This window comes from Prionailurus viverrinus, chromosome C1 (assembly GCF_022837055.1).
Source record: "Prionailurus viverrinus isolate Anna chromosome C1, UM_Priviv_1.0, whole genome shotgun sequence".
NCBI lineage: Eukaryota > Metazoa > Chordata > Mammalia > Carnivora > Felidae > Prionailurus > Prionailurus viverrinus.
Window position 1 is genome coordinate 2,659,002 of NC_062568.1, and position 22,931 is coordinate 2,681,932.

Here is a 22,931-nt window from a genome sequence, read left to right on the forward strand (position 1 = left end):
ATACGAAATGAGTCAAAAAATAAAGTAAAATAAAATAAATATTGACCAAAAACCTCCTAGATTTTATGAAAGACAAATATATAAACTCAAGAAGCTCAATGAACCCCAAAGAGGAAAAATTCAAAGAAAACTAGATCCAGATAATCAACTGCTGAAAACCAAAGATAAAGTCAAAATCTAAAGCAGCCAGAGGAACATGATATACTACATAGAGGGAAACATTTTCAGTGGCACTAGATTTCTTATCATTACCTATTATCTTCTTTCAAGGCATCCAGAGGACAGTGGAACAACATCTTTAAAAGGTTGAAAGGAAAAACGATCAACCCAGAATTCTATATCCAGCACAAATGTCCTTCAGGAATGAAAGCAAGATAAAGACATTTTTCAGATAAAGGAGAACCAAGAAAATCCATTACCAGCAGAACATCACTACAAGTTACACAAAAGGAAGTTCTTCAAGATAAAAGGAAATGACAGCAGAGCAAAAACTGGATCTTCAGGAACGAATGGTAAGCACAAGAAATATTTAAGTAAATTATACCCAATAAAGTAGGAAAAACAATTTAAGAAAATCTGTTTCTAACCTGGAATTCTATATGCAAACTAATAATCAAGTATGGTAGTAAAATAAAGACATTTTCAGAAGTGCAGATCTAAAAAAACTTCACGTGTTCCTTCCTATGAAACTACTAAAATATATGCTTGACCAAAATGACAGAGTAAAACAAGAAAGAGGACACAATGAGAAGGAAACACAGTAAATAAAGTACACGTACATAAGTAATTTCCAAGATGACAGAGAAAGGAGATCCCAGAATGGCAATTGTGCACAGGCACAGAGGACAACCTCTAGACTGGAGGACAACAGTTTACATCAGAGCAGGATCAAAAGACAGACTGGTATCACCAAGATCTCTACTACCAAAGTATTTATTGTCTTTTTAATCCAACACAGATTCCCTGATTGAGCCTGGTTTCTTGTTCTTGGCTCGAGTTCACCATAACCTGATAAAAGTTCCTTCTTTGTGCTCCAGAAACTTGATTCAGCTGAGGCCACTCACTGCACCACACAGAAGTATTCTACTTTGATCAACTCTGGAGCTTGTGAATTAATTATAGGACAGATTATCTGTAGTATGCTTCCTTTTATGTAACAAAGAAAAAAAAAAAAGAATTACACACACACCCATATGCTCATCTGTGAGAAGAGGCATACAGAACAGTAACACAGAACTAGTGAGAATGGTTACCTATGGGAGAAGGAGGGCAGGATGAAAAAGAGGCAGGTGAAAACTGGGAAAAGAAATGAACGGGAAGTAACACTTTACAGCATATACCTTTCTGTATGTTGACTTTTGAAACCACGTTCGTGTTCCACATACTCAAAAAATCAACATAAAATAAGAACAGGAGAAATAGCCCAAAATGCAACGTAAACAAAAACAAATGATCCTAACTATATTTAAAATGAGAAACACAACATACTAAAAGAATGAGAGAAGAACTAACCCAAAGAATTCTTGAGCATAGTATTTAACCCTTAAGTTAAAGACAGATAAGAAGTATAAATAAAAATTAAAGCCTAATTAATAAGTTTTTCACAGTTTTAGGTTGGCAACCCTAAAACTACTTTCTGTATATTCTAGGATTTGTCAAGTAAATGAATATATTGTAATCTAAATATAAGTAAATATATTGTAAATATAAGTAGAAAGGTTAGAATAAACCCTGTGGTATTGAAATGGAATTGGAGGTATCACTATAACCAGTGGTTTATAATATATAGAGATAAACACAGAAATACATACATACAAATGTATACAAGTATGTACATGTATATATCCTTATGTTATCTAGCTCTGTCCTCTAAAAGGGCCTAAAATCAATAATATCCAGTAGCAATAAGCCCAGATTTCAGTTTCTAAATAACATTCACTGCTAAAAGGAACCAGCCTCCTTAGAAAAATGGCCAATTCTGAGGCTGGAGTGGAGGAGGTACAATAAAAGCCTAGAAGAGGGGTTGGCAAACTACAGCCTAAAGACCAAATTCAGTCAGGCACCTGTCTTTGTAAATAAAGTTTTATTGGAACATAGCTAAACTCATTCATTTACAAATTGTCTATGGTTGGTCTCCTGCTGAGGGTGGAGTTAAGTAGTTACAACAGAGACTATATAGCCCTCAAAGCCAAAAATATTTACTATCTGGCCACTTACAGTAAAACTTCGCCAAGCCCTGGCCTAGATAGAATATCTTCTTGTTCCAGAAAGTAAGAACACACCCAAAAATAATGGGTACATGTCAAAAGTTCATAGAAGCCAGTCGAAAAGCTTCCTACTGACCAAATATATGACAATTTCACTATCAAAAATTTTACATATAATGGCTTACATATAATCCATTAAGTAAAATAAGAATCCATGAGTTCATACTGATAGAAACAAATAAATAAAAGGGAAAGCTTTTTTCCTTACATCAGAATCCTAACATTTTAACAAATGAAAAAAAAAAAAGATGGAATTAAAAAATTACCATTGGCAATCATCATCACGCTAATTCATTAGATTCATCAATGGATGCTAAAACTAGTAGGTGAAAGTTTGAGGAGTAATCGGATATTTAATCATCTCAAACTATTCACAGATAGTTATTAAATACAAAGAGGAAAAGTGTATCTTTACAGTGGAGATATCTAGCAGACCAACTTAACCAACCGATCAAAGTCAACACCAGCAATGGGACAAATCAACATCATATGCCTCCTGATAAGATACATTAAGAAAAACATGTCACTTATGAAATACCAGTAAAACCCAAATTGAGGGGTTTGCTACAAAATAACTGGCGTATAGGTTTCAAAAATATTATTCATGAAAGGACTCTTCCAGATTAAAGGAGACTAAAGACACATGATACTCCATGCAACTTGTGATCAGGATTTTTGTTTCATATAAAGGACAGAATTAGGAAACTTGAAGATACTTGAATAAGATCTATAGATTGGTTAATGGCATTATATCAATGTTAATTTCCTTATTTTGATCGCTGCACAATAGTCATAAGAGAATTGCCTTTGAATGTCTGCAACTCACTCTCAGCTCAAAACAAACAGGCAAGTGGGGAGGGATGTTCAAGTAAATGTGGTAAAATGGTAATGCTGAAGAATCTGGTGAAGAGGACAGAGTAATTCTTTGTACCACTCTTGCATCTTGACTATAGATCTGAAATTACATGTTTTCAAAAGAGTCCTAGTCTTTAATTATAATGTCATATCTGTTTATTAAGTTACACTTTCTTTATCATGCTAAAGAACATTCACAACAATTGATAATATAACTAAAAAACGCCCCCTAACATCCTTTACAAATGATGTCCTAAATAAAAGAAACTCAAATAATCAGTTAAAGGATATGTGGGCTACAAGATCATTCCATCCTGTTTCATATGGGCCAAAACAGATTTATTAGCTGCAAGCTCAAATAAAGTGATCTCAAATGAGAGTTATGTCAGTAAAAACACTGCCTCTCAACAGGTCAGCAGTGACTTTACTCACTTATATTTTACAAAATATTTTGAGGATTTAAAAAGATTAAATGTCCTGAAAGGGACAACAACCCAGCACTTTTTGCAAACACAGCTGTTGGTTAAAGCTCTTGAGAAAAGAAAAGTTCTGGAATGAGAATCAGTTTGAGGAAGAGATAATGGTTATAAAATATTAAGAAAATTTTGGAATCTCTTCCTATTATTCTAATAGCTGACTTATTGCTGAAAATGTGCTTCATTACTGCATGTAGCACTATATGCTCCTCAGCTCTGGGCACAGAGCAAGGTCCCTACTTTCATGGTATTTACAATCTAGGGGCTGAAGAAGACAAACAGGTAAACAGACAACTAAACAAGGCACAATCTAGGGGGCAGAGAAGACAAGGAAACAAACAACTTACCATGGAGGTAAAAAAGAGTGATGAGATCGTGACAAACAGGATGAGGAAAGAGGACACCACTTTCGCTTTGGTGATTAGGAAAAGCTTCTATTGAGGAGATAATACTGGAGCTAAGATCTAAATGATGAGAAGTCCACACGTGAAGGTCTCAGAGTAGAGCCTTCTTGGCAGAGAGTATGACAAGTGCAAAGACAACGAAGAAGAAACAATCTCAACATATTCAAAGAAGTGATTTTAAAAGGCATCCTCATTAGGGGCACCTGGGTGGCAAGGTCGGTTAAGCGACCAGCTCCTGGTTTCGACTCAGGTCATGATCTCACCTTCCAGGGCTGATAGCACTGAGCCTCCTTGGGATTCTCTCTCTCTCCCTCTGTCTCTGCACCACACCCCCCCCCCTCACATGCCCTCTTTCTCTCTCAAAATAAATAAACATTTTTTTAAATAAATAAAATAAAAGGCCTCGTTAACACTCTCAGTATAGGAGATAATACCAAAGAATTGTCAGTTTTGTATTAGGTATGATAATGGTATTATGACTGTATATAGAAAAGTTCATTGTTACATAACATATATATGTACATATATGTATTATACAAAAAATGATATCAGGGATTTCTTTAAAATATTTCGGCAAAAAAAAAAAGAAAAAGAAAAAAGGGATGAAGAAGGCAAATGTGCAATAATTACTGATTTGGGGAAATGGGGGTTGATAAACGACTCTAGTTTTTGTATGTTTGAAATTTTTCGCAATTTTTAGAAACTTCACATTAAAAGTGGCAATACCTCCTATCTTCTTTCTCTGACTTTACTGTACCAGCTCAGCTCTCACCTTCTCAGTTCCGTGTTCTGACTACCTCCTTTAAGGACATATAAATGAAAGCTTTAAGGATACTCTTCAACACTAGATACACACCATGGTGTAAGTTTCCGTGACCAAGCTAATCTACCTAAAGCAGGGATAGAACCCAGAGAGAAGTTACATAAGAGAATATAAAATAAACAGCCACATACGGTTAAACAGCAAGTCATTCTTTCTGAGGAAAACAAACAAACAGACAAACAAAAAGGGAATTGCCTAGACCATGGACCATCCTCCCAAAGATTAAAAAACACAATAGGCTTCTTCCCCCCTCCAATCCCTGGAGACTGCTCTGGCAAAGATTTCCTGATTGTGAAATCCTACTCTCAACGTTCAATCTTGATCTTATTTGACCTTGCACTTGACAGAGTTGAACATTCCCCCTCTTCTTGAGACTACTTCCTTAGCAGACACGACAGGCAGGCTAAATATGCCTGTACCCCTTCCTTTTAAGGAAGGCAAGCATCTTCTGCCTCAGGTGACCAATTCTGAAGGAACCAGGAATGGGTCCCTAACCCAACAATCTGGTAATACAGTAGAGTCATTTTTCTGAAAACCCTTCTGATAGCAAATTACTACAACTGCTAAACAAAATCTTGCCAACTTCTTGAGAGCACAGTTGAGCTCTCAAGAAAGAAACGAAAATCCCCAGGAGCTAAAATTCAAGCGAGAGCTAGAAACCAGAATACATAGAAGCTGAGGGTCTCCCAGAGACCCTGGGGGCACATCCTGGTGTCAGTGCCAAGAGGCTTGTAGTTGAAAGCTGCAGGAGGGCCAGGAGATAAAGCTCTGACCCTATGAAATGTAGACATATAGAAGTTAGCCTCCTGACAAATAATCAAGACGCTTAAAGGGCCATCAATTCAGTGAAAAGTTAGGCTAGAAAAAAATGCACCTACAGTGAAGAAAAACAACAAATGTGTGTGTGTTGACCTGGGCTCCAGCTGGGAACACAGGTGAGTTTCCCCTCGAGATGCATAACGGGGGCTTGCAGGGGTAGCGACGCCCAAGCACAAACCCTGACTTAAAGTAAGCCTAGGCTGGTAGTATCCCAAGGTGCTAGCTGAACCAAAACATTCTCTCAGGACCATACACTTCAGAATATTCCCATACTCAAAAGCCTGAGAAGTGCTTACAAAACATATGAGGAAGACAGCTGGAGGAAGGGAGCCATCGTGTTCGAGAGTCAAAAAGAAAAAACAACGCAAAATGTGGTACAAAATAGTTTCAGGTCATAAAAATGACAAATACGTAACATTTTAAAACTCTAATGTGTATAAAGAAAAGAAAAAAGAAAAACAAAGAGCTTACTAAAAGACAAATGTTAAAAGAATTAAATAGAACTTTCAGAAATGCAAAGTAACTAATGTTGGCAGAAAACTTTATAGGTAAATGCACTAGCCTTTCTCCGTGATTACAGCAGATGGCTAAAAGCAAAAGTATAATATTGTCTGATATGGTTCTCAGTGTATGTAAAGGAAATATAAAGACAACTAGTTATAAAGTAGGGAAGATAAAGGGGCCTAAATGGTGGTAAAGTTCCTACATTTCACCTAAAGTGGTAAGATATCGATACTAAGACTATGACCCAAATTTATCTTTACTTTTTTACATTTTTTTAGTGTTTATTTTTGAGAGAGAGAGACAGAGGGCAAATGGGGGAGGGGCAGAGACAGACAGATAGAAACAGAATCCGAGCAGGCTCCAGGCTCTGAGCTGTCAGGACAGAGCCCTACACGGGGCTCAAACTGACGAACCGTAAGATCATGACCTGAGCCGAAGTCCGACGCTTAACCGACTGAGCCACCCAGGCATCCCCCAAATGTATTTTTAAATTCAACACAATTCCTATTAGGCCCCAAGGTTCTTGTAGATGCAGACAAGCTTATCTTAACATTTATATGGAAATGCAAAAGAACTAGCATAACTAAAATAATTGGAGGAAGCCTACTACCCAATTTTAAGCTATCCACCAAAAGAGATCAAGACGGTGTGGTGTTTTCAAAGAGATCCATAACAGATCCATCTTAAACAAAAATCAATTTCAAATTGAGCTAACATAAACCTATAAAACTTTTAGAAGAGAACGTAAGAAAAAAACTTTATGACCTAAGATTAGGTAAAGAGGTGCACCTGGCTGTTTCAGTCAGTAGAGCACATGACTCTCAGTCTCAGAGTCATGAGGTCAAGCCCCACATTGCATAAAGCTTATTTAAAAAATAAAAATTCAAAAAAATATTTTAAAAAAGATTAGAGAAAGAGTTCTCAGACATGACACCAAAAGCATAATCCATCAAGGAAAAAAAAAATCCATCTAGGACCTGGTCATTGACACAGCTGAATGATGAAGTAAGAAATTTTTACTCAACATGCTGAACATTAGAACAGAAAACCAAAAAGAGTCATTAGAGTCTCTGGAATCTCAGTTCATTTTATCCTTAAGAAGTAAAGTGGACAGGTAGAAGGGACTTATATAAATAATTATTTCATTTAAATGAAAGACATTGGCCGGACACCATTTACCTACCACCTATCATTTTAGGATCATTGTAAAAATCTCCAGGGAATTAAATTTGAAGCGTTTCAGACCCTCAGGGATAATTCTGGGGCTCCTGGCATCAATCAAGAGTTACCAACAAAGAAAAAAGACCATCTCATTGTTCTAGAACAAGGTTGATATTCCATCATCTTGAACTCCAGTTCCCAGCTGCTTCTTTAACTCATGAAGTATTAACTCTTAGTGAAATTTAGGTTTACAGTTTTAGTCAAAGTTTAAAAACCATTATACCTGAAAGCATAATTAAGAGACTTAGATTATGAAATATTTGGAGTGCCTGGCTCAGTCGGTGGAACATGTGACTCTTGGTCTCAGGGTTGTGGGCTTGAGACCCACACTGGGTGTAGAGATTACTTAAAAATAAAATCTTTAAAAAAATATTTTTTATTCATTTCTGCAATCCCAAAGCCTAGCAGAGTGCCTGCTGAATAACTGCTCAATAAAGTTTGTGAAAAATTCACCACTTCTCAAAGAAAAATGAAATGCTGAATTTAGGAGACTGAAATAGTGAAACTCACTGAAAGTCTGTCACCAAAAGCCATCTGCCACAATCCATCAGACCAAATTGCTCTCACTCTCCACTCTCAAACACGTGACAGTCCCTCTGTCATTGGTCTACTACTGGTCCACACTGCCTCTCTCCTAAACTGACACCTAAAAGCCCCTCATGCTTCCTATCCTGAATCCCACAGCCAGGTAACCCTTCCTAATGTATAGGTACGATCATGTCATCACCCTACTTAAATTCTCATGCCATCATCTCAGAAGATTCTTCAGCATCTGTTAACATTACTTGCTATTTTTGTGTCACCTCACACATCCTCTCGTGACTTCTCATGTTGAATGAAACATCCACTTGTTCATTCAGTCAGTCACTTAACAAAAGTGTTTTGAGCTCCTACACCAGACCAGGTACTATGCTTGGCCCTAAGGAATACAATGGAAAAGAAAAAGAGACTGAATTCTTCCTTTCATAAGCTTAGTTTAGTGTAGAGAAAGATGTTAATCTGACAATTACACAAACTGATATGTAATTTCAAACTGAAATGTATACCCTGGAGTGGGAGGACATAGAACACACTCAAGGAACGTGGCTATACCTTAGAGAAAAGGGGAAAGTGAGGTAAGGTCAAGCTGGAATGAAAGCAGGGGCCACACCATGCTAGAACTTTCAGGATATATGAAGAACTTTGGGTTTGTATCTTATAAAAGGGGGGAGGTACTGAAGTGTGTCAATCGGGAAGGTGACATGATCAGAATACATTCTGATAAGATCCCTCTAGCTTCAGGGTAGAAAATGGATTGGAGATGAGGGGACAAGAATGAATGGGGCTCCCAGTGTGGTGGCTATTTGATCAGACCATGTAAAAAAAAAATGATGGTACTGAGATCAAGAAATTTTAATCAAGAAACATTTAGGAGGCCAAAACAACAAAAGGTGATGGATTGGACATAGAGGGTGACAGAAAGAGGACGATCAAGGATAACTTCATGTTCACTGGCTTATACAGGTGAATGGGTGATGGTGACATTCACTGGGACAAGCTTACTGGACTGGGGTAGACAAGTACAGATCATCAGCCCAATATTGGACAAGCTGAGTATGAAGTGACTGCAACGCCAACAGATGACATCAAACAGGCAGCTGGATATCTAAGTCAGGAGCTCTGACAACCTCTGGGCTGAAGGCAAATCTGGGAGTCACCAGAGAACAAATATAATTGAAGTTGTGAACACAAACAGCATCCGCCAAGGTAAAGAGCAGGGAGAAAAAAGAGAAGGAGCCTAGGATGAGATATGAGGAGCCTCAAAGTTCAATAGGCAGGGAGAAGACAATCTCAAGATAGAGAAGAAATGGCCTCCTCTAAAGGAGGTGTAAGAGAAAAGTCAGGAGGGTGTGATGTCAAGAATCAAGATTTCAAAAGGTAGTGGGCAATAAATTCGTACACTGCTAGAAGTGAATTAAGAATTGAATGTTCATCAGCAATGGCAGCATGGATGTCATGGGAGCTGGGCGAGAGCGGTTTTAATAAGTATGGAAATAAAAACCAAACAGAAATAAGCTGAGGTATTATTAGGCAGGGAGGATATAGAACTAATGAACTCAGGAGATTCTTCTGTGGAATCTGGCTGTGAAGAGGGAGAGGTGAAATTAAAAAAAAAATAGAGTTTCCATTTGTTGTTGCTATCATTTTCAATAAAGGAGAAACTTGAGTGTGTTAGAATACTGATAGGAAAGAAGAGTTGAGAAGGTGGGGCCAAATATAAATGATAGCTTCTGGGAGGGGAGAATGGGGAGGATGGGTGGGTACATTTTGACTAATACTGCCCCAAATATTTCTTGTACTCCTCAAGCTTACACAATTCACTCATCCTCCACTCTAACCTCACTCTTAAAATTTTACCCATTAAAGTACAGCTCAAATTCCCTATCTTCCTTCTGTGAACCTCACCTAAATTCTCTAGCTCTTGGGATCCTTTCTCTGTAATCCCATAGGGTGCTATGTTTTCCACATTTATTTCACCACAAAATCCTGTACAGCAGGTTCCACAAAATACACACCTGGAAATGAACATTCTACTTCCTGTCTAGCTCATGTCCTACCCCTCAATACAGCCTTTCTTAACCATACTAGAACAAAGTAATACCTCCCTTATAAAGTCCTGAACAATTACATCATTCAGAGTGTTAAGTATTTAAGATCCTAGAATGTAAGCTTCAAAACTGTGGGGACTTGTCTGTCTGGTTCACCACTAGATCCCCAGTGCCTAGTAGGGCTGGCACACAGCAGGCACCCAGGAAATGTTTACTGAATGAGTTAATTTAAAAAGATGCCCTGTTACTCTTCAACAGCGGTAAATTATTTAAGAGCAGGAACTATGTCTTATGGCTATTTTTACACAGTGCCCTACAAAGTAGAATGAATGTTCTTGATAACAAAATGATAATTTATTATGGCCTAATGTCACAAGGGGGAACCGAAAAGACAGAGTGGCAATATACCTTGACGCTAATGAAAAAGAGTGAAAAGCCTATGTAATGTTTCTCAACTCTAATTTAAAAAATAATAACAGTTGTCTTCAAAGCACTACAACATTTCCCCACATTCCAGCATTTTAGAAAACCCTTAAAGATAATTGAACTATCTTTCCCCTGCTTATGAAGTGCTTTTATAAATTCATGTAACATTAGAATTTTGGTGCCTATTATAAGATTTATATGAATTCTGGAGTTTAATAATTTTCACATCTTGATAATATACAGGAATACATTAGTAAAGGCAGGAAATACATCAAGAAAATTGCTAGAATGGATCTAAGTATCATCTCCCTGCCTAATAAAGACAGAATCATCTTATTGCCATCAAAGTACCAGAGTTCTAGTCATAAATAACACAACAACAAATACAAGATATGCAATGAGGCAGCATACATACCCCAAATCAAAAGAGATCAACCCAGGGTCTTCTCAAATATAAGCTTTGCTACCAAATAAGACCCCAAAATATTATGAGATGGTAACTGCTTCATTTTTTCAGCAAACAGCTTCATTTGTTGTGTGTACTTTGTACAGGATTATATTATAAATTCAATCTCATGTTTCTCTCCCATATTTTGTTACTATGATTAAAGTCCCATACAGAATTACCAAATTGGAACAAATAAGATTACACGTTAAAGACTTTCAGACCAACTGTCACTTTCAACCCCCTGATATCTATTCTCTCTTTGGAGATAAATGTGCAAACTTTGGAGACAAATTTTAGACAAAGTAGCAAAAGGCTCAGATCAAACAAAAATACCTTTAGAAACAAGAAGAAATATCTTTTCATCCAGTGAGGAAGGAACAGACTGAGAAACTTATGGAATCTAAAAGAATAGGGATCAAATAAAAACTTCCTTTTTTTAACAGGAATCAGAACCTAAAGAAGTGGAGGAAGGTACCCACTCATATCAGAAGTCATGCTCTGCATCAAATAGCAAAAGAAAGTGTCTCAAAAAAAAAAAACAAACAGGTTTGTTTGTTTCTTTTTTTCATAACATGTGAGCAGTCACATTGGAATATCTCTGCCGTGATCAGTAATTTGGGCAAACACAGAATAAAATAATATTCTCTCTCTTGAAGTAATTCAGGGCAGTACTTCAGCAGCACTGAAAAAGCCACCCTAGAAGTATCAGAAGTAGTGACGTGTACTGCATTAATTACTAGCCCGTGCCATCAAATACAGTCTTTTCTTCATTACTTTTTGGGGGAGTTTATCTTTTCATTTTGGAAATTTAAATACACATACAAAGTAGAATCAATGAATGCATGCTCATCACTCAACTTCAACAATTAGCAATAAATAGTCAATGTTATTTCATCTACTCCTACACACATAAGCACGTGTACTTCATATGCCCATATATACATGTATATACTAAATTATACTGAAGCACATGGAAAGACTTTTAAATTCCCTTTTAAGAACCTTAAATTATAGGTCATAGATAGCAAAATATTCTATTCAGCAAACAATTCAGTAATAACTACTGTTATCACTTAAGGCCTTTGCTTACATAAAGCATAAATTTTATGGAACAAGGTTATCATACAGGTGTAATCCAAATTTCATGCTGTGATACAGAACAGCTACTTAATAATAAAGCTGAGAATATGACGCATCCACCAGCTTTATGCATGATTTAAATGGTAATCAAAGCCATTATCTACCCGCAAACACTAATCTCAAAAGTAAAAGGACAAGGGGAAAAGAGTTGCAAAGCTTACCCACACGGCCAATTTTACCACGGCAATTTAGAAAAATATGTAACTTTCAAAATCTACAGTTAAATGAACAGAATGACTAACATATAAAAGAACTGAAAGTAGTTTTCCCCAGGTTCATATTATGTCAAATAAAATGTCAGTTTTCACGAAAACTTTTCTTTTTCATTTTACACAAGAGATTAATATCAACCTGGCTTCTGTGCTAATTCCTTATTTTTAAAAAATCTGTCAGTTATAGCATTACTTTCTTCCTGGGAAATGCCTACTCTCAGGGCTGCAGCCACAAACATCTGGAATTTTCTACCTACAGACCCTTTTAGTCTTAAGCAAGGTAAGGCCTCGCTACAGACCATGCTCCTGCCAACGGCACAAGGTCCTTGCCATGCACTGCAGACACTCCCAGAGGAAGACGTGCAAAATCCCAGGCAATTGTAGCGTCCCCGCAAAATCACAATGAAGAATTCGAGCATTATTCAAGGCATCTGGAGGAACGCAGGACACCGAATTCCAAATGGCAAAAAGACAAAGACTAAATCCAGACCACAGATGGAAAGACAGGGAAACTTCGATGACCCCTAAGCCAACTCGCCAATTTTGAACCTGGTCTGTCAGCTCGGCACTCTGTGCCGGGGGACCTGAAAGAGGCCTCCGAGGACAAACTGATGTTAGCCCTCCTTTCTGTAGGGAAATTATGCTTCATATTCACACGATTCAACACGAGTGAGTTTGAAAGATGGTGACTCTAGGATTTGCGGCTTTTCAAAATTCCACACTTCCCAGATAAAAACCTCCACCACCCACACGGACATCACCATGGATTTAAGAGTTATGAACTTCAGGTAAGAAAAATAGGACAATCCAAGAAAACAAGTGCCCAAAAGAGTTCCAAAGAACACTGAAATGCAACTAAGACCTGCAGCATTTCTTTTCCCTGCTGCTTCAAAAACAGAACTCCAAAACCAGCAGCACTGGAGACCCTACTTCTCAGGGAGACAAAACAAACCTGAGGTCTACAGGCCCCAGGGAGATAAGCTGGTCTTCTACTTCCATTCCAGAGCTCCGGTTTCCCGGCGGTGATGCAAACCTTCTGAGCAGAGGACCAGAGTATGGGACACTGGCTCCAGGCAAAGTTCAAAACCTTAGGATCATTTTAAAACTTCAGATTGCCAGGGCGCCTGGGTGGCGCAGTCGGTTAAGCATCCGACTTCAGCCAGGTCACGATATCGCGCTCTGTGAGTTCGAGCCCCGCGTCAGGCTTTGGGTTGATGGCTCGGAGTCTGGAGCCTGTTTCCGATTCTGTGTCTCCCTCTCTCTCTGCCCCTCCCCCGTTCATGCTCTGTCTCTCTCTGTCCCAAAATAAATAAAAAACGTTGAAAAAAAAAATTAAAGAAAAAAAAAACTTCAGATTGCCAATGTTCAGTTTTTCATTTATGGGGAAGCTACATCACTAAGATTCTGCTACCTCTAGATGCACATAAAATATAAAACTTATATTCATATGGAGGCTTTGTGCAAATTTCACTAATCCAGATGTGAGGAAATCCAAAGTTATGATTCCCACAGCAACTGTAATCTTGGCAAACACGTATGCATGCATTGTATTCTGTATTACTTCAGATGGTGGGGGCCCTAAAAGAAACTTAGAAGAAAGCATATTTTAATCACCACATCTAATTAATTACAAAGAAAAATTCTCAGAGATTAGAAAAATGCCTTTCTTCAGGAATAGTGGAGCTATTTCTTTGAGACAACTAACAAACCCTAGACCAAGCACTAAAGAATGTACTGGAAGAAACAATCCTTACCTGGCCTGAACACCATGGGCCAGGCAACTTAACAGGGTTTTCTCTAAACTCTCATTTCTAATTTAAGACAATCAGCTAATGGTGTTTAAAACTTCATTTCAGGGGCATCTGGATGGTTCAGCGTCCAACTTTAGCTCAGGTCATAATCCCAGGGTCATGGGATCGAGCCTTTTGCTGGGCTTCACACTGAGCTTGGAGTCTGCTTAAGATTCTCTCTCTCTCCCTCTGCCCCTCTCCCCTGCTCACATACTCTCTCTCTCTCTAATAAAAAACTTAAAAAAAAAACTTCATTTCAAATATTTAACACTCCCCAAACGTACCTTCTGTGCCAATCGGATGCAGAATAAGCTCACTTTTAGCTCCACTTGAGGCAACAGAAGAAACATTTTAAGTCACCACAAAATGGATTAGCTACTATAAGTCAAGTAATATTTGCTTATGTCCACTAATATAGAAAACAGTTTCACTGGTCCTTAGTTCAAGGTTAAAATGCCAGTTTCTAGAAGGGTGAATGCTACTCAATAGGCTATAAGTTTAAAGGAAGGCAGCAGAGCTTAAGTGGTTAAGAGACTTCTGCAGCCAACATGCCCAGGTTTGAATCCTAGTTCTGCCACTGAAAAGCCGTGGCTTTGGGCATATTACTTAACATCTCTGTGCCTCAGTCTCACTATCTAAAAGAGGCAATAACAGAGGCGCCTGGGTGGCTCAGTCAGTTGGTGTCCAACTTCAGTTCAGGTCAGGATCTCACAGTTCATGAGTTCAAGCCCCGCATCAGGCTCTGTGCTGACAGCTCAAAGCCTGGAGCCTGCTTCAGATTCCAGGTCTCCCTCTCTCTCTGCCCCACCCCTGCTCGCACTCTGTCTCTGTCTCTCTCTCTCAAAAGTAAATGAACATTAAAAAAGGCAGTAACAGGGGCGCCTGGGTGGCGCAGTCGGTTAAGCGTCCGACTTCAGCCAGGTCACGATCTCGCGGTCCGTGGGTTCGAGCCCCGCGTCGGGCTCTGGGCTGATGGCTCAGAGCCTGGAGCCTGTTTCCAATTCTGTGTCTCCCTCTCTCTCTGCCCCTCCCTCGTTCATGCTCTGTCTCTCTCTGTCCCCAAAATAAATAAACGTTAAAAAAAAAATTTAGGGGCGCCTGGGTGGCGCAGTCGGCTAAGCATCCGACTTCAGCCAGGTCACGATCTCGCGGTCCGTGAGTTCGAGCCCCGCGTCAGGCTCTGGGCTGATGGCTCAGGGCCTGGAGCCTGTTTCCGATTCTGTGTCTCCCTCTCTCTCTGCCCCTCGCCTGTTCATGTTCTGTCTCTCTCTGTCCCAAAAATAAAAAAAATTTTTTTTTAAAAAAAAGGCAGTAACAAAACCTACCTTGTAGAATACTTGAATTCTAAATGAGGTAACATAGGTAAAGCTCTCACAACAGTTCCTGGAAGATAGTAAGCACTAAAAAAGCATTTGCTATTATTAATGTAAGGTCATTTATTTTACCTTGGCAGCAATCTTCATTTATTTGGAAAAGACCAAACAAATCAGTCTCTGTAGCACAACAGTAATAAATGACCTTCCCTCCTCTTGCCTCCTTTCTCTGACCCTCTTGCTAAGTAAAGATACAGTCCAAACTCCTTAGCTCAACATTTAAGTTGCTTCATAAGCTGTTGGCCAATCCTAGCTGATTGTCTTCCCTACTCCTATTATAACCTTCCGCTTCAATCGAATTAGTTTTCTCACAGTCCTCTAAATAAAGCTTGTACTCATTCAACAAACATCTGAGAATCTGTAAAGCCAAGCACTGTGCTAACACCACATGCAAAGTTGAAGACACAGTTTCTGGCCTTAAAAAGCTAACAGGATATAACAGAAGAAGGCATGTAAAAAAAATAGTTTCAATAGAATAGAACTACAGTCCCCAAAGGGCAAAAGTAAGGTAGCTGCAGGGACAGGGGCTGGTAAATTCTATTGGTGAAGAAGTCCCCTCAGGGAGGGCTTCACAGAAGGCTTATGAGAAACGCTCAAGGATAAAGAGGAAAGCACCAGGCTGAGCAGAGGGCCAGAGGGCAAACAGTGAAAAGCATGGGCAAAGAAATTCTGGGTAATGAGGTACAGCTGGACTGCTGGAGCACCGATGGAAACTAGAAGCTGGCAAACCGGGACGGCCAAAAGGAGTCTTGTACCCGAGTCAGAAGCACTGGGGTTAAGCTCTGTCCAGGAATCACCAAAGAATTCTGAGCAGGTGCCTAACATGATCAGATCTGCATGTTCCCATGGTCACTGCAGTGGCAGTTCAGAGGCTGATTTGAAGGAGAGACTGGAGACTGAAAAACCTGTTAAGACAACTGGAAGGGTCCAGGTAGCAGTAGGGATGGAAAAAGGAGACGGGTTCAAAAATGCAAATTAAGAACAGAATTGGGGGTGCCTGGGTGACTCAGTAGATTAAGCATCTGACTTTGGCTCAGGTCATGATCTTGTGGTCCATGAGTTCCAGCCCCACGTCAGGCTCTGTGCTGACAGCTCAGATTCTGTGTTTCCCTCTCTCTCTGCCCCTCCTCCTCCCCTCAAAAATAAACATTAAAAAAAAAAAAAAAGAACAGAACTGTTAAGACTTGGTATGAGCATAAGGAGTGGAAATCTGGGAGGACTCAGAGGTTTCTAGCTCTAGTAACTGAAGAAATAAAAGAATGGTGACAACACTTAGGCAGAATGAAGAGTATATGACCTCAAATACAGAGCCTGAGTCTTTATTCTAACAGCGATGGAAAGCAGAATAGGGACATAACTTTTAAAAAGGTAAAAACCTCAATAGATCTTTAATCAGAGAAGAAACGAGGAAGCACTGCCAAAGATCCACACACTCCCCCCAACCAAGTGCACCAGGCCAAAACAGTTTTAGAGACAGGTAATTTCAATGTTATTTAAGCTTTTCAATTTACTCTATGAGGCTACATAACCCTGATACCAAATCTGACAAAGATCACTCACACACACACACACACACACACACACACACACACACACACACACACTCTTTCACACAGAGAACTACAGAATTTTTGGGTTTTTTTTTATGTTTATTTATTTTTGAGAGACAGAGCATGAGCAGGGGAGGGGCAGAGAGAGAGAGGGAGACACAGAATCCAAAGCAGGCTCCAGGCTGTGAGCTGTCAGCACAGAGCCTGACACGGGGCTCAAACTCAAGGACCATGAGATCATGACCTGGGCCGAAGTCGGATGCTTAACTGACTGAGCCACCCAGGCACCCCTACAGGATTTTTGTTATAAACATAAATGCAAAACCCAAAATAAAAATATAAAATCCAACACTGAATTCTAAAAATTATGTAACATAAACACATGGTATAGAATGTTTATTCTAACATGATTCAAATCATGAAATCTGTTAACATACCCATTAGTAAATTAATGGAATAGAACTAAATCATCATGAAGATAGAAGCCAAAAGGCACTGACCAAGTCCAACACCCTTTTTTTTTTTCACTTGTCACAAGGGTTACAATCAAACTCCATTCACTGAGCCAGAGACCGTTGCACATCACCTACATTTGTGAGTTCATCCACCAGCCAGTGGCCTCAACTCCAAGCTCTAACAATATGCACCCAACACCCATTCTTTTTTTTTCTTTTAAATAGGCTCCACACCCAGGGTGGAGCCCAGTGTGGGGCCTGAACCCACAACCTTGAGATCAAGACCTGAGTTGAGATCAAGAGTCAGACACTTAACCGACTGAGCCACCCAGGTGCCCCACCAACATCCATTCTGAATTAAGACTTCTTAGTAAACCAGGGCTAAAAAGAAAGTTTTCTAGTGCAAAAAGAAATTTTTCTAGTGCAGTAAGATGTACTTCTCAAGGAAACAACACCTCTTATGTGGTACTCAGGCCAAGAATAACACATAACTTGAATTTAATCATGAGGAAACATCAAAACAAACCAAACAAGGAACATCCTTTAAAAAAAAAAAAAAAGACTCTATTCTTCAGAAATGTCAGTTTCATAGAAGACAAAAACTAAAAGAACTGTTGCAGATTAAAGGAGACAAAGGAAACATGATAACTAAATGCCATGTGTAATCTGAGATCTTGTGCTAGAGGAGGAAAAGACGCTAAAAGACGCATTACTGGATCAACTGAAAAAACTGTAATGGCAGATGGCAGATATGACCTAAGTTGTATCAATTCTAATAACTTTTCTGTAGGTATATAAGAAAACATCTGTATAATACTGAAGAATTTAGGGGTAATCACATATGCAATTTAGTTGCAAGCAGTTGAGGAAAATTTTTTACCTTATAATTGTGTGTGTTTGGCTGAGAAAGTAAGAGAAAGAGTACAAATTATGAAGGAAATGAAACAAAATGTTAACAACAGATGATCTAAGCAAAGGGTATATGCACTCTTGGGTGTTCATCCCAGAGAAACAAAGACTTACATTCACACAAAAACCTGCTTATGAATGTTCATAGCAACTTTATTTGTAATAGCCAAAAACAGAAAACAACCCAGATGTCCTTCAGCAGAAAACAGTGAAACAAGGTGCCATACGTTCACACCATGTAATACTAGTGACAATAAATGGGAATGAACTATTGATACATACAATAACCTGGATGAATCATAAGGAAGTTATGTTGAGTGAAGCAATCTCAAAAGTTATGTACTGTAGGCTTCCATTGACAGTATTCTTGAAATGGCAAGTTAGAGACAGAAAAGAGTGTCATGGTTGACAAAGGTTAAGAAGGCAGAGAGGGAGGGGCACCTGGGTGGTTCCGTCAGTTAAGCGTCCAACTTTGGCTCAAACCATGATCTAACGGTTCATGAGTTCAAGCCCTGCATCAGGCTCTCTGCTGTAGGCACAGAGCCCACTTCAGATCCTCTGTCCCCCTCTCTCTCTGCCTCTTCCCCCACTGGTTCTCTCTCTCTCTCAAAACTGAAAGAAAGAAAGAGCAGAGAAGGAGGGAGATGGCTATAGCTATGAAACGGAAGCACAAGAGATTCTTGTGAACGACCTATTTTGTATCTTGACTGCACTGGTGGTTACACAAATCTACAGATGTGATAGAACTAAATACACACACGCATCAGTACAAATAAAACTGATGAAATCAAAATAAGATGGGTGGATTGTATTGACATCAATTTCCCAGCTGTGATATTATAGTTACATAAGAGGAAAATAGGTGAAGTATACACAGGATCTCTCTGTATTATTTCTTACAACTGCATGTGAATCTATGAGTTTTAAAAATAATAAAGTTTAAAAAGGAAAAAAGTTAAAACAAAAAATAGCAACAGAAAATAACTTACAAACAATGATAAAGCACTAGAAGCATTCCTATTAACTTTACGAACAGGAAAAGGATGCCAGCTATTACAGTGTTATTTAGTATCATTCTAAAGGCACTAGTCATTACTGTAAACAAAAAAGGCCATATAAATAGTTTAAGAAGAGAAAAATGATCAATTATAAGTGAAATCCTTGCTACTTAGAAAATCCAATACAGGGCGCCTGGGTGGCGCAGTCGGTTAAGCGTCCGACTTCAGCCAGGTCACGATCTCGCGGTCCGTGAGTTCGAGCCCCGCGTCGGGCTCTGGGCTGATGGCTCAGAGCCTGGAGCCTGTTTCCGATTCTGTGTCTCCCTCTCTCTCTGCCCCTCCCCCGTTCATGCTCTGTCTCTCTCTGTCCCCAAAAAAATAAACGTTAAAAAACATTAAAAAAAAAAAAAAAAAAAGAAAATCCAATACAATCAACTGAAAAAAGTAGAATGAGTTCAGTAGTATACAATATCCAAATATAATATATAAAAATAGTCTTTTTATTATATCTTACTAATATTCAATTAGAAAACTTTGTATAATAACTTCATTCTGTTTTTTTCATTCTTTACATAAGTTACATATAATTATTGTTTAAATATTTAAAAATTGACCCAGGAATATAATGACTATGTGGTTGTTTTTTTTTAATGTTTACTTTTGAGAGAGACAGACAGAACTTGAGTGGGGGAGGGGTAGAGAGAGAGGGAGACAGAATCGGAAGCAGGCTTCAAGGCTCCAAGCTGTCAGCACAGAGCCTGATGGGGGGCTCAAACCCATGAACCGCAAGATCATGACCTAAGCTGAAGTCCAACACTCAACCAACTGAGCCACCCAGGTGCCCCTGACTATGTGTTTCTAACAAGCTTCTCCAAACAACATATTCTCCAATTCTCCCCACTGAGCACCATATTTCTTTCTGATTTGTTGTGTTTCAGTCTCTAGTCCATCCTTCATTTTAGAAGCCAAAAGCTACAAAGTAGATTCAAAAATGTTTTCCAGTCCCCCAGGGCCTTACTTACATACTTTCCCCAAATCTAAGACAGTTATAAGGGATGAGGTTCTAAGGTTTCTTCCAGCTCAGAAGCTCCATTTTGCTAGATGCTAGAATCCCATTAATCAGCTCCAAGAGACTAAGTGCACGTTCTTCTGCAGTCCTCAGGACCATCTCTCGTCTTCATGAGGCTACTCTATCCCGGGAATTCCAAGTTCTCAGTCAGCGAAGCTCACTCTAAAGCAGACCCGCATTAATCCACCCATTTTTAGTCAAGGCCTCTCACATTACCCCCATTTCAAACTGGAGCTGCTTCTAAACCACTACCAGGGGGCGCCTGGGTGGCTCAGTTTACTGTCCGATTTTAACTCAGGTCATGATCTCGAGGTTGGTGAGTTGGAGCCCCGCATCAGGCTCACGGCACAGCACCTGCTTCAGATCCTCTGTCCCCCTTTCTCCCTGCCCCTCCTCCACTCACGTTCTCTCACTCTCTCGCAAAAATAAACATTTAAAAAAATTAAGAAAAACCAACACACCATCAGCTCAATCCATTTCCTCCAGTGTATAGCCTGCGGTACATATCCTATGTAAAAGCCAAGACAGCTTTTCATTCTTTAAAAAATAGTACTTCTAAAAAAAATAGAAGTACTTCTGCTAAACTCCAGGTCTTCAATATCCAAGAAAAACTTTAGTTAAGAAGCAAAAATAATAAGGGGGGGGGGGGGAGCAAAGACTGCAAAATCAATTTCCCTAGTACTTAAAGAGCATGGAACCTACTGTATTAGAGAAGGAAAGAATGACATACACTTTTAAGAAGGGAAGAATTTCTTTTACCGATATTTTTTATGTTTAAAAAAATTTTCAACTTTCTTGCAACATTTTCATTCCAGGAACAGCACTGAATTAAATTCTCAGGTGCAGGCTCTGGCCTACAGATGAAGGATGACAACTCAGCATCTTACAAATGCCAACAGTGTAGCATCGAACCATCTCGTTAGTCATCTTCGCCTCTCATCATGTGACAAATGAAATCAATTTAGATATACCACATTCATAACAATTCTCTTTAGAAAGTAGGATTACTAGGGATTCTCACTTTAAAGCACACATTTTAATAACGTTTAATTTTTTGTTTCTTACAAAAGTATGAATTACTTTTGCAATCAAACAACAATACATATACATACATATGCACACATATATCTTAACTCTATTTAGCAACAGAACAGAGTCTATTCAGGCTATTGCTAAAAAAACAATTATGCTTTATCATAAATCAAGTTGGTTCAATGGTTTAAGAGGAGACGCTAAGCAAAAATTTCAGCATGGTCTAAGAACATCCACTCGCCTTTCCAGAACCTATTCCTGCAGAATTACACACATTTTGTAATTACCAGCCCAGAACTGAAAATGAATGCCTCTTCATACAGTTAAAACTATAGCAGAGAATTTCTCATTTTAACAAGTGTTGCCAGCATTGTCTTCATTTCTCTACATAAGATAAATTGATCACATAGGAAGTGTCACTTCATAGCTTCCCTGCTTAGTTCAATAGGTAAAAATACCTCAAATTACTTATACGATTGCAATGCAGAACATCTCAGTTGTGTCACATCCAACACAATCAACACTTAACAGACTTTCCTTGTGACAGATGACACAGGGAAAAGCTACCAAGTTTGATTTAAATGAAGTAAAAAGGCCAATATGAAAAAAAATGAAGAAACCATGTTCCTCAAAGGTTTATTACTAATTCTTCAACCACGGTTTCCCAGGCACTAAGTGGGACGTTACGGTCAGTGCCACGCAAAGCACACACCAGCAGCAGCGCAACAGCACTTGGGAGCTTGGTAAAAATGCAAACTACCAGGCCTCACCACAGACCAACCGAATCAGAATCTCTAGGAGTGGGGTCCTGAAATTTGTATTTTAACAAGCTCTCCTGGCCCTTCTGGTGCTCACTAAAGACTAAGAAGCAATGCACTAAGCTTCTAGAATTGGACTGAACACACCCCTCTTTCTTAACTCGCATGCACTTCCAAATAGTCACAACCGTACTGGCAATGACGCTGGTGTGGGTAAGGATACTAAATGTAACGTTAGAGAAATAACCTCAGGTAATCTCGGGATATCATCTGTGAAACAAGAGGGATTGTTTTAATGTCTAAACATCTAATTCATTGTGCAATTTCAGCCTAACAGGTAAAAGATCCAACTGGCTGAACAAGTGAATAGAACAGAACCTCATCATTCTATGAAATTCATATCTGAATTAGAAAGAAATCTTCTCCCAAAACAAAGCCTTCCCTGACCACCCAAACTAAAAACTAGTGCTTCTCAACGGGGGCGTTTCTGCTCCTCCCCTCCAGGGACATTTGAGACTGTCTAAAGACATTTCTGACTGTCACAACTGAGGAGGGTCCTAGGGCATCTAAAGGGTAGAGGCCAGGGGCACGTGGGTGGCTCAGTCGGTTGAGCGTCTGGCTTCAGCTCAGGTCATGATCTCACAGTTTGTGGGTTCGAGCCCCGCATCGGGCTCTGTGACGAGAGCTTACAGCCTGAAGCCTGCTTCGAATTCTGTGTCTCCCGCTCTCTCTGCTCCTCCCCCGCTCATGCTCTGTCTCTCTCTCTCTCCTTCAAAAATAAATAAAAACAGTAAAAAAAAATTTTTAAGGGTAG

General features: G+C 39.2%; 1 protein-coding gene and 1 long non-coding RNA gene across 8 annotated transcripts in view; one reads left to right on the forward strand and one right to left on the reverse strand.

The window, feature by feature from the left end:
• Nucleotides 1-22,931, reverse strand: part of DIS3L2 (DIS3 like 3'-5' exoribonuclease 2) — a 350,479-nt gene that overhangs the window by 307,131 nt on the left and 20,417 nt on the right. The window lies entirely within an intron of this gene.
• LOC125172563 (uncharacterized) lies at nt 273-11,369 on the forward strand. Its single transcript, XR_007154751.1, has 3 exons — nt 273-512; nt 8,873-9,115; nt 11,275-11,369. It is a non-coding gene; the product is annotated as an uncharacterized LOC125172563 (long non-coding RNA).